This window comes from Molossus molossus, unplaced genomic scaffold (genome assembly GCF_014108415.1).
Source record: "Molossus molossus isolate mMolMol1 unplaced genomic scaffold, mMolMol1.p scaffold_m16_p_8, whole genome shotgun sequence".
NCBI lineage: Eukaryota > Metazoa > Chordata > Mammalia > Chiroptera > Molossidae > Molossus > Molossus molossus.
This window is the reverse complement of record NW_023425402.1, coordinates 96,926,048-96,936,257: the sequence shown is the minus strand read 5'-3', so window position 1 is coordinate 96,936,257 and position 10,210 is coordinate 96,926,048.

Genomic DNA, 10,210 nt, shown 5'->3' with positions numbered 1-10,210 from the left:
GTACAAGTTCAGAGTCCTGAGCATGCTGGTGCTTTTTAAATTTTGAGTCATACCGCAGATAATGCAAATGTGAATTAAAAATAATTACAAAACACAGAGTGGTCTAAAATCTGAAGACACCCCCGCTTGATAATAATGCAGGAAAGACCATAAAAAAATACATAACTCAAGTCTCACGACTGGATACAATTACTAGCCCCCAAACCAAACGGCCATAGTTCTGTCAAGACTTCATAAGTTCAGAGAAGCAAATCCAATTCAACTGGAAAAAAAGAAAGAATACCACATTCTGTCTACTGCTATAATGAACAACCAATACACCAAACTCTTGGCTGTTGGCTATATATACACACTGACATCCCTGCATGTGTCCTATGTATACAAACACAGAATCTGCATCGAACGGTGTTGGTGAGATAAGAGCAAAATAATTTTGAATGTAATTGTGAAACAAAATTCAAGTCATACAAGTGTTTTGAGACGGTAGCAAGGGGCGACGAGCTGGCCGAGCTGGCCGAGCTGGCTGAGCTGGCGCTTCGTTTGGGATTTGGGATTCTGGCCCCACAGAAACGAAAGTCCCCATGGCTCACAGCAGGGGAATGACAGCGGAGGGCCCTCAGGGAGAATTCTGAGACGCGCTGAGGACAAGGCGTGGAACCTGGACAGTCCGGGGCCACGGAGACATCATGCCAGCTTCCTGTGCCTTCCCTGGGCAGCCTCGCAGTGGACACTGTCACAGCAAGTGTCAGCACAGGGACTGGAGCAGATGAATGGGGTGGGGGCTGGGAGGGGCGCAGTCAGTGGCCTCAAGCATGTGCACAGATGGACACCCCAGGTGACCCCTAAACATCTCTATTGGGATTTTTTGTAGGAGTCCTACAATTGCAGGAAAGAACAGAAACAGACAAAGAACACTCTTTTCTTGTCTGCTGTTCACGGGAGCTGCTAGGTCCCGCCAAGCATGGTTGACACAGAAAACAGGAGCCGAATAAGCAGAAATCTGGATTAGAGGGAGGGGCAAAAGGGACTACTCAGAGCAAGGAGAATTGCCTAACCCAGTGGTTCTCTGGACCAGAAGAGGCATAACCTGGGAGGCTGTTAGAGATGCCCATTATCTGACCCTCCCCCGTCTACTGAATTACAAACACTGGGGATGGCCCCACCTGAGCCTGCACGCGGGTGCTTCTGAGGTGTGCTGATCTGGAGAAGCACCCGCACACCTGAAGCCCTTCTGCTCCAACATCAACCCGTGCTTTCCCGACTAGAATCACCTGGAAATTGTAAAGGGCAGGTTCCTGAAGCACACATAGAGCTTCCGTAGCTCAGGAGGTTAGAGCTGAGCAAGTCAGATTTTTAAAAAATGTGCCAGGTACCCGGCTAGTGTGGCTCAGTGGATTCAGTCCTATGGACTGGAGGTCCCTGTTCGGTTCCTGCTCAGGGCACATGCCTGGGTTGTGGGCTCCATTCCCAGTGGGGGGCGTGCAGGAGGCGGCCAATTGATGCTTCTCTTGCACATTGATGTTTCTATCTCTCTCTCTCCCTTCCCCTCTCTCTAAAAATACTAATAAAAACATATTAAAAATATTAAAAAGTCTATCCTTTAAAAAGTGTGCCAGGTGATTCTGTTATGCATGAAAATTTAAAAATGATCATCTCTCTAAGACCACGAGGCCAAAGTGAACAGAGAGACATTGTAGAAATTTTCCTGTAACAAATTATAGAGGTAGCACACACCCAGATGAAGAATATGGATTTTGGCGTCAGACAGACTTGGGCTGAATCCCCAGTTACAGTGAATCTCAGTGTCCTCAACTGTAAAATGAAAACAGAAAGGGTCCCACCTCAAGGCACTGTTAAAGAGATGAGGCAATGCATATAACGCTCTCAGCACAGTGCTCTGCCTGCTGTAACACTGTTGCTATAGCAATGTGATCGTCTTCTGAAATGACTGGATAGTAGGATCAGGTCCAATTAAGAAAGACATTGAAAGCTAGATCTTTCAGGTTGTATGGAGGTTGTATTAGTCAGAGTTCTCCAAAGAAACAGAACCAATGAGATGTATTTTTAAATAACTATGTATGTGTGTGTGTGTATATATATAAATATATGCCTATATATATATATATAAATTTATTATAATAAACTGGCTCACATGATTATGGAGGCTGAGAAGTCCAAAGATCTGAGGTTAGCAAGCTGGAGGGCTAATGGTTTAAATCCCAGTCTGAGGCCCTGGCCGGTTTGGCTCAGTGGTTAGAGCATCGCCCACGGACCAGAGAGTCCCAGGCTCAGTTCCCGCTAAGGGCATGTACCTCGGTTGCGGTTTGTCCCCGGCCCTGGTTGGGGTCGTGTGGGTGGCAGCCAGTCGAAGTGTCTCTCTCACATCGTTGTTTCTTTCTTTCTTTTTTTTATCCTCACCTGAGGACACTTTATTTTTTGTTCAGATAGAGCAGGAGGGAGAGAGAGAAACATCGATGTGAAAGGGACACATCGAGTGGCTGCCACCCACACGACCAACCAGGGCCGGGGACAAACTGCAACCGAGGCACGCGCCCTTAGCGGGAACCGAACCTGGGTCTCTCCAGACCACAGGCCGACGCTCTAACCGCTGAGACAAACTGGCCAGGGCTCATGTCGTTGTTTCTATCTCTCTTCCTTCCTCTCTCCCTCTCGCTCTATCTGAAGATACATGCAAAAATGTCCTTGGGTGAGGATTAAAATAATAATAACATAAATCCCAGTCTAAGGCCAGGAGAAGACCACGTCCAGCCCCCACAGCCAGGCAGACAAGCTGGCCTCCTGCTGGGCCTTTTGTTCTACTCTGGTTTCAATGGCACAAGGAGGCCCCACGGTGGGGAGGGCGGTCCGCTTTCCTCGGCCCACCGACTGAAACGTTAATCTCGTCCAGAACCACCCCCTACACACCCAGAATCCTGTTTGATCAAAATCTGGGCACCCCATGGACCAGTGAAGCTGACACAGAAGTACCCATCACGGAGGCATCTGATCTGAGACGCGGGGCATTTGGGGCAGGTGGATGCTACATGGAAACCTGTGGCAAGAACGATGTTGAGTTAGTTCAGAACAAAACAAAAAACTCAAAAGTTAGCTTGAATGCAAGTATACTTTCCTTATATTCACTTAAAAACACCACTGATGCTAAAAATCATCCACTTCTGTGGGTAGAGGCAGCGCAGTATGGTATTTGACACGAATCCCGTGGGACCGTAATCAACACGGGCGAGCAGGACTCTGGGTTTTGTTGTGTGGGCTGCTCGGGTGGAAAGAGGCGGTTGGTCAGCAGGAGGAACGCAGGAAGTCAGCCGAACCGAGTCTCAGCTGAGAGGCCGAAGGCCCCACGGTTTATAACAGATGTAAGAATTGTCAAGAGGCACAGTCAGACGCTAAAACGCACCTAATAAAGGAAATATTTTTAAAGGAGCAAATGTCACCCCTGAAGATAAATGAAGATTGTGTACTTTTAGGGAGAGAGGTTTATAGAAACATTTGTCTTCATTCGTTATCTGGACCTTGTGAAATAGATTTCATTATCATTTAGTGCTGAAGGAATAGTCTTGGCAGGTCGACGTGCGTGAAGCACATTCAGTTAAAATGACAGTTAGCTTTATGGGGATAGCTGGAGAATTGGGGAACACTCCTCTTCACCTGAAGAGATACAAATCTATACATTTGTTAAAAATTTCTCAATTTGTAAATCTGAGAATTGGAGTTTTCTATCATATTTTCTCATTTAGTCTTCGTAACAATCCCTGAAATAGGTGTGGTTAGGAGTCTTGACCCCTTTAATAAATGAGTAAAACAGCCTCAGGAAGAGAAATGATCTGTCCCCGGGCACACAGAGCGAGATCGACATTCAGTTTGGGTCCAGTCAGTTCTCTTAACTCTAGTTCTATCTTCTGGTTACCGCCCCAGAATGAAAGAAAAATATTAGGTTGCTCTTGGGGACAGATTTAGTTTTCTTTATCTCTTCTTAATGGTACCATGCATTTTTTTTTTTTCAGTGTTAAGCTATGAATAAAGCCTTTCATTTTTTGCATAATCAATGGTGGGTTTTAAAAATTATCTGAACTAAGCAATTATGGTGACAAGAATGTTGACAATAGATATCTGGGACATTCAACACGTGTGGAATGCCTGGTTAAATTTTGTAATTAATTGCCAACCCAGAGATTTTTAATGATGGTAATGAGGGTTATTGACAAGGACACTTGAAATATAAGTAAGAGTATCAAATTTCTTTTTAGCTGTATGGCATCACGGTGTAATTTTTCCCCTCAAATTTTGTCCATTTTAATTTTATTGATTTTTTTTTAAAATCATAGAATAAAAATGGTTGCCAGAGTGGAAAAATATGAAGAATAATCACCTCCGATCTGGAGCGTCCACAACCGTCTCCAGGCTCAGTCAGGTGCACAAGCAGGTGTTTTGTCTTTGCCCCGACAGAATCATGCCGTGTCCCTTCCTCCAAAATTTCCTTGGTGTGTTTAACGGTTTTCCATGGGCTTTCCCACGAGTTAATCTTAGACATGGATCTCTTTTTCAGTCTAGTTTCTTTGTAAACACGCATTTCATACAAATGGAATATTATCACAAGTGTGTTTTTAAAGTTGAGCTTTTTTGTTTTCTGTTTTATTGGTCTCTCGACTCCTTTTCTCATCCTGCTCCGAACACAGGGACTCCAAACTGCGGTGAGCTGGCATCGCGTTTTTATTCCATCCATGTACTTTGTACACACACCGCGTCACAGCAGACCTGACATGCACCCCTTTTCCCACACTTGAACATCTCTGAAATTGAAATTGGGATATGTCTTAGAGTCTTATAGTTAATGACATATACACACAGGGCCCCTTTCCCCACTCTTTACAAAAAACAAGATCATTTTTACATGCTTTTCTACATTTTTTCTCTTTTACTTTGTGGGAATCCCTGTAAGAAAACTGATATAGCTCGAATCCTTTGAAGACATGTATTATAATATAGTCACTATGCCTCTAGTGATGGTTATCTGTCTTTTTTCTAGTATTTTTTTAAATTCTGCAACAAAAATACTGTAATAAACATTCTTGTTCACACATCCCATGTACTGGTGCTTTTATTTCCCCCAGGGTTAATTCCGAAGAGTGGTATTTCTAATTTGAAAGGGGTTCTATTTTCTATTTTATCATTGTTACCAGGTTACTTGAGATAATGATAGCGGCAATTTACTCCTGTTCTGGACAGTCATTGCTTCACAACAAACCATCCCAAATCTCAGGGCTACAGACAGCACCAATCTATTACTCATGAATCTGCAGTTTGAGTGGAATTCAGTGAGGGATGGTTTGGTTTTTTGATCCACATGTATATGATACCACAGCTGGGTCTGGGAGGCTGAACAGCTCTGGGCAGCCAGACGTCTGTCTTTCTCTGCGTATTCTCGGGGCCTCTCCTAGCACCTCCAAGCAGAGGCCTCTCCGACGCGGCGTCTTGGGGCTCGGGGGCGCGCTGCAAGGCCCTCGGAGCCTGAGCACTGGAAACCCTTGCAGCCACGTCACCTGTGTTCCACGTCAAGCAGCTCACTGAAGGTCGGCCCAGAGGCAGGAGGCGGAGGAGCAAACCACGCACACATCTCATCAGCAATGAACAGGGTGCCTGTTTCGGAATCTTTCTCAGCCTAGATCTTATCGCTCTTTAAAAGTTCTGTCAATTTGATGAGTACAAACTGGCAAGTCCTTGTTACTTTTACATTTCCCTTGAGTGGAGGTGAAGATGAGCATCTTTTCATGTGGCCATTAGCCACCTGAGTCACCTCTTCTGTCAAATGTCTACTCGTATATTTGCTTATTTTGAGGGTTTTTTTATTATGTTCTTAATAATTAGTAGGAACTTCTAGTATATTAGAAATGTCACTTTTTATCTTGTTTATATTACAAATGTTTATATATATCTAAAAATCTGACTTTGTTTTATGGTGTCTTTGCAATATAGTATGCATAATGCAATTTTGTCTGTGTATTCTTTTTTAATTGATTTCTTATCCTTGCCTGAGGACATTTTTGCATGTATCTTCAGATAGAGTGGGAAGGAGAGAGATAGAGAGAGAGAAATATCGACGTGAGAGAGATACATCGACTGGTTGCCATGCACACAACCCCAACCAGGGCTGGGGACAAACTGCAACTGAGGTACGTGCCTTTAGCGGGAACCGAACCCAGGACTCTCTGGTCTGCGAGCCAACATTCCAACCACTGAGCCAAACTGGCTAGGGCTTGTCTGACTATTCTTTAATGGCCTTAATTTTCTTTGTTGATTAGGAACATATCAATTACCTCATAATTGTACACATTTAAATTTTTCTTCCCATATATTTATTTATTTATCTGTATGTTTATTATTTTAGAATTAACTCAAGTCTATCTGGAAATTATGTTTTGTGTTAGTCGGAAGTAGGTGTATAATAGCTTTGCTATCTGATAGTCCCTGCAAGACTGTGAAGCTATTGTGAAAAAACAAAGCCAGAAAGAACTATGGACCTTATTCATTTATTTAACACATTAATTTGTCCCCACGGTGTGTATGGGACTATTTAGTTACTGGAGATACAGGATTAACCAGGACCAATGAAGTCCTGCTTCTATAGTTGACTGCTATGGTCTGAATGTTTGTGTTCCCCCCAAATCCATATGCTGACATACTAATGCCCAATGTAATGATATTTGGTGGTGGGGGCCTTTAGGGGTGACTAGGTATTGAGGGTGGACCACTATGAGTGGGGTTAATGTTCTTCTGCCAGTGACTGCACATTGCTCCCAAGCCCCTTCTACCGTGTGAGGACACAGCAAGGGACAGGCAGTCTACCACCCAGAAGAGAGCCTTCGCCAGAACGGGACCATGCTGGTGCCCTGATGTTGGACTTCCCGGCCTCCAGAAGTATAAGAAATACATTTCTGTTGTTTATAAGCCACTCTGTCTGTGGCATTTTTGTTATAGCAACCCAAACAGACTAATACACTTACTTACCTTCTAGCAGGAGAAAGACAAGCAAGTTAACTATGAAGCAGAGTAAGCTTGGCATTTTCAAGAGAAAAAGGAAGACCAGTGTGACTCACGCACAGTGGCTGAAGAACAAGGTGGTCAGGGGTTGGAGCAGAGAAGTTGTAGGCAGACTCAGACCACGGACAGTCTGTGGGTCTCAGGATGGAATCTGGCTCTTATTTTAAGTATTATGGGAATCCAGTAGATGCTTTAATCAGGGAGTAAAATAGTGTTATTTGCATGTTTAAAACACTGCATTGGCGGCTGTGTGGAGAATGAACTAGAGCAGGCAGGGTGGACACACAGGCGCCGTCAGAGCTGTGGGGGCTGATGGCTTGGGGGAGGCTTCAGGGTGGCCATGGAGAGAAGCAGGCGGGTTGGAGAGACTGGAGGGGAAGCAATAGCACCTGCTCATGATTTGGGAGTCAGGGGAAAGGGAAGGCGGGGACATGGGGAGGACTACGTTTGGTGGAGAAGGAAATCAGAAGTTCTAGGTTTTCCAATTTTAAAGAATTGAAATCAAATTCATATAACAGAAAAGTAACCATTTTAAAGTCAACAATTCGGTGACATTCAGTACATCCATCATCTCTCTGTCATTGCAAGAGAGAGAAGTTCTGCCCTGGCCGGTTTGGCTCAGCGGTTAGAGCGTGGGCCCTCAGACCAAAGAGTCACAGGTTCGATTCCGGTCAAGAGCATGAATGGTTCATCCTGTTCTGAACGTGATCACTTTGTGATGTCAATCAGACAACTCTGTCTGGGACCCTATTGTTCATGGAGAGATTTGGGCTGAAATAAGAAATTTGGAGTTGTGGCATTCAAAGCCATGGATGATGGGATTACTCAGGGAGTGAATGTAAATACACCCGGTGCCCTACTCTGGTGGAGGGGAAGGAAATACCAAAGGCAAAGCCTCCCCTGTGGAAGGAAGAAACCAGGAGAGGGCAGTGTTTCAGGAGCCAAGACAAGAAAGTACATTGAATGCTGCTGAGAGCAGAGAGGACCCCACTGGATGTGACCACAAGGATGTCATCTGTGACCTTGACAAGAGCAGGTTTAGGAGAATGAAAGGGAGCGACGCTTGACTGGGGCGAGGTGAAGGAAAAGAAAGGTGTGGAGACTGAGTATAGACAACTTCCAGCACTTGGCTGTAAACGGTGCTGTACACGGAGAGGTACACGGAGAGGTGTGCCATGGGGTTAGGGTTAGGGTGTGGGAGACAGGAGAGTATGTTCATGCGCTACTGATAGTGACCCAGAGCGAGAAAGAAACTGATGCAGGAGGGGGGAGTGGGATCGGAGGCAAATCCTTGAGAAGTTGGAGAGAGAGAATCCGCTGCAGGATGGGAAGGTGGCCCAGCGGGAGCAGAAGGCTCCTGTTGTGACAGGAGACAGCAGGGAACACGAGGGACATCAGGCAGGTTGGACAATTTGTGATGGGCCAGTGAGGCAGTTCTCATCGAATTGTTTCTCATTTTCAAGGAAGTAGGAGAGCAGGCAGGGAGCCTACTCTAGTTTGAGGTCCTCAGGTACTTGGAATAATGAAGGGGGGGAAGTAGCTTCTATTTCGAGGGTCACAGTGAGAAGTGTCAGCAGGGCACAGTGAGGGCAACAAAGTAAAGGATATGAACCCATGAAGGGCAGTGACATTCGCTAATGATCGTGAGTTTAGGGCCACAGAGGAAGGGATTGGGAAGGTGGGTGTGGGGGTGGGGATGCATGTGGGAGAAATGGGGGAAGGAGTGTGGGAATAGAGTCCTGGTGATGCTCTGTCTTCACGTGGCCACAGAGGTAGGAGAGGAAGGCTGGAGTGATGGATTCACCCTAGCAGTGTCTCAGGAAGACAGGCCACTGGCTCAGCTGCACTGCAGGTATGAGGCCCCTGAACCCAATTCTCCCGCAGAGGCGTGGCCTCCCGGGGCTCACAGACCACAGGACAATCCCCATCTCAGGACGCAGGCCTCCCGGGACTCACAGACCACAGGACAATCCCCATCTCAGGACGCCGGCCTCCCGGGACTCACAGTGCGCAGGACAATCCCCATCTCAGGACGCCGGCCTCCCGGGACTCACAGACCACAGGACAATCCCCATCTCAGGACGCCGGCCTCCCGGGACTCACAGTGCGCAGGACAATCCCCATCTCAGGACGCCGGCCTCCCGGGACTCACAGACCACAGGACAATCCCCATCTCAGGACGCAGGCCCTCCCGGGACTCACAGTGCCACAGGACAATCCCCATCTCAGGACGCAGGCCTCCCGGGACTCACAGACCACAGGACAATCCCCATCTCAGGACGCCGGCCTCCCGGGACTCACAGTGCACAGGACAATCCCCATCTCAGGACGCCGGCCTCCCGGGACTCACAGTGCACAGGACAATCCCCATCTCAGGACGCCGGCCTCCCGGGACTCACAGTGCGCAGGACAATCCCCATCTCAGGACGCCGGCCTCCCGGGACTCACAGACCACAGGACAATCCCCATCTCAGGACGCCGGCCTCCGGGACTCACAGGGCAGCCCCTGGGTTCCCGTGTCTCTGATCGAGATTGAATGCGCTCTCCAGTCCTTTCCACAGTTAGAATTCTGGGTTCGAAGCAATTGTTTGTCAAGGGGTCACCTGCGTGCAGTGTGAAATACTGTACCGGCTGTTTTAGAGGGCTACCAATAGAATTTAAACATGCCCATGCCTTGGAATACTTTTACTTAAAATTCAATGTGTTAATATAAAAAATGTCATAGAGGCAGGGTTGTATGACTGAAAGACCACGGGAGTGTGGAATCATATAAATTCTGTATTTAAGCCTAAATTCTGTCCCTTACCAACTAGGCAACCCCGGACCGGTTACTAAATCTCTGTCCTTAAACCTCAAGCCTCTGCGTCCATTCATTCATTTCTCTCTTGGAAAAGATTAAAGAGAACATTGGAAAGCAGCTGGCCCTAATAAAGGCGAGCTGGTTTTTCTTCTTTGTTCTGAATGTGGGAATCTCAAGAAACACTGGCTAAAAACAGGAAGAAAGGAATGGGTAGTGCAGAAGGAATCACGGGAGAAAAAGCCGCGGAAGGCCCCGACAGGAGTTGAAAGGGACGGTGGCTCTCGCGCTGGCAAGGCGGTGGGAGGATGAGTGATAGGCCCAGGGAAGCATGAAGGAAGAAGCGCAGAGGTAATT